This window comes from Salvelinus sp. IW2-2015, unplaced genomic scaffold (assembly GCF_002910315.2).
Source record: "Salvelinus sp. IW2-2015 unplaced genomic scaffold, ASM291031v2 Un_scaffold997, whole genome shotgun sequence".
Taxonomy (NCBI): Eukaryota; Metazoa; Chordata; class Actinopteri; order Salmoniformes; family Salmonidae; genus Salvelinus; species Salvelinus sp. IW2-2015.
The window spans coordinates 313,740-316,699 of record NW_019942679.1 but is presented as its reverse complement, the minus strand read 5'-3'; positions in this window follow the sequence as shown (position 1 = coordinate 316,699).

Below are 2,960 nucleotides of genomic sequence, written 5' to 3'. Positions count from 1 at the left end.
GTGCTTTGCTGCCAGGAGGGACTGGTGCACTTCACAAAATAGATGGCATCATGAGGTAGGAAAATGATGTGGATATATTGAAGCAACATCTCATGACATCAGTCAGGAAGTTAAAGCTTGTTCGCAAAGGGTTCTTCCAAATTGACAATTACCCCAAGCATAATTCGAAATTGTGTGCAAAAATGGCTTAAGGATAACAAAGTCAAGGTATTGAGTGGCCATACAAAGCCCTGACGCTCAATCTATAGACATGATAAAGCGTGTGCGAGCAAGGAGGCCTAGAAACCTGACTCAGTTACACCAGCTCTGTCAGGAGGAATGGGCCAAAATTCACCCAACTTATTGTGGGAAGCTTGATGAAGGCTACCTGAAACTTTTGACCCAAGTTAAACAATTTAAAGGCAATGCTACCAAATACTATGTTATGAAAGCTGAAATAAATAATTCTCTACTATTATTCTGACATTTCACATTCTTAAAATAAAGTGGTGATCCTAACTGACCTAAGAAAGGGAATTTTTACTAGGATTAAGTGTCAGGAATTGTGAAAAACTGAGTTTAAATGTATTTGGCAAAGGTGTATATAAACTTCCGACTTCAACTGTAAATTATGTTAAGTAAAGGGAATGATGCTGCAGGCAGGTATTTAACCAGCGACTTGTTAAGTGACTAGTTTCAATTGTAGAGAGGCTCGTAAAACACTACATTTTTGAACCAGAAAAGTCATAATTACAATCAACAACAATTTTAAAGTCTTAAAATCTCCTATGCCTTTTTATGTGTGTTTTGTAAGTGTGTGTGTGCGTGCATGTGTGTGTGGCTTTCACAGAAGCAAACATTGTTGTGCAGCAGATTACTATTGGCAAAATGTTCTTCTGTTTTGTCTGTGTGTGTGGGTGTGTGTGTATGTATACTGAACAAAAATATAAACACAACATGCCACAATTTCAAAGATTTTACTGAGTTACAGTTCATATTAGAAAATCAATTCATCCACCCACTTGGGAGACAAGGCGATCCACTGGGGAGCCAGACCCAGCCGATCAGAATGAGTTTTTCTCCACAAAAGGGCCTTGATTACAGACAGAAATGCTCCTCAGTTTCATCAGCTATCCAGGTGGTTGGTCTCAGACGATGCTGCAGGTGAAGTATGTGTGAGGTCCTGGGCTGGCATGGTTACACGTGGTCTGCGGTTGTGAAGCCAGTTGGACATACTGCCAAATTCTCTGAAACGACGTTGGAGGCGGCTTATGGTAGAGAAATTAACATTACAACTGTCATGACGTGGCCCTCTTTGGATATAGCAAGCACCAACTCTCTCTCTCTCTCTCTCTCTCTCTCTCACCACCTCTCTCTTCCCCCTACACCCAGGCTCTGTTATCTCAGGTTGTAAATTCCCGAGGAGAGTCTCTTCCCCCCCTGGCCATGTGGTATAGAGAGAGGGTTCACCGTAGAACAAAGGAACTTCTTCTATCTCACAGAACTTGAGAACTGAACAATATCCATGTTTTGGAGAATGTGTAAACGGTCGGTGGAGAATCCAGCTAAGACCGGTCCATTTTGTCTAATGTTTGTGACCTCATGAGAGACAATACAGCCACTTTACCATAACTCTGTTTATACAAGAGTCTCCATTATGAGATTTGCATCTAATTATTGTATAAAATGAATGAGTAAAGATGAAACTATTTGTGAAATTATGCAATGTGATTTTAAACTGTTTAATGAAAGAGAATCCAATTCTCTTTAAAGTTAACCAAGTCATTGGTCCGCCCCATGAGCACAGACATTGATCTGGCGTCATGGGACAGCCMTTTCTGCTGTTTCGAATAAAACCCCCACCTAGAGAAATTCCCTTCAGATCAAGCGTACCTCGATTACTTAGAGGGCTAAGGTTTGAGTGGAGACCATGCATTCCTCGGTTGTTGAATTCCTAACCAAACCACGTGGAGCATTGTGGAAATGGTTCAACTCGGAGACTATCGATACCGACAGAATAAGAGCAAATCTTCGAAACTAATTACTAGTCTGTAGCTAGAATTTATGTCGACTGAATGCGAAAACCGACAACCGCCAAAACATCTATTCTATAAGAACATTTCTGAATGGGACTCTGAAGTATCATTCTAACCACGAAGTACTCCAGGGACGCAAAGAGAAGTTCAGATGAACTTTCTAACAGAAGGACGGACGATTCCAACAGAGATCATGACGACACACTGAGCGTAAATATATATATTGATTGCAATTATTCCCGAATGAGTGAGCGTTCATGTGCAAAGGATTAGCATTTCAATCAACATCTTAGGTCAAAATAACAGTCTTCACTTTAATGATGCCAAAGACACTACACAGCTCTGGTGGACATTCCTGCAGTCACAAGTAAATTGTGCGGTCCCTCAAAACTTGAGAAATCTGTGGCATTGTGTTGTGTGACAAAATGTCGTATTTAGTGGCCTTTATTCAAATGTATTGGTTACATACACATGGTTAGCAGCGATGTAGCGAAACGCTTGTGTCTAGTTCCGACAGTGCAGTAATATCTAACAAGTTAATCTAACAATTGCCCAACAACTACCTAATACACACAAATCTAAAAGGCGTGAATGAGAATATGTACATATAAATACAGTGCTCAAAAAAATAAAGGGGAACACTTAGACAACAAATGTAATCCAAGTCAATCACACTTCTGTGAAATCAAACTGTCCACTTAGGAAGCAACACTGATTGACAATAAATTTCACATGCTGTTTGTGCAAAATGGAATAGACAAAAAGGTGGAAATTATAGGCAATTAGCCAGACACCCCCAATAAAGGAGTGATTCCTGCAGGTGTGGTGACCACAGACCACTTCTCAGTTCCTATGCTTCCTGGCTGATGTTTTGGTCACTTTTGAATGCTGCGGTGCTCTCACTCTAGTGGTAAGCACGAGACGAGTCTACAACCCACAACAAGT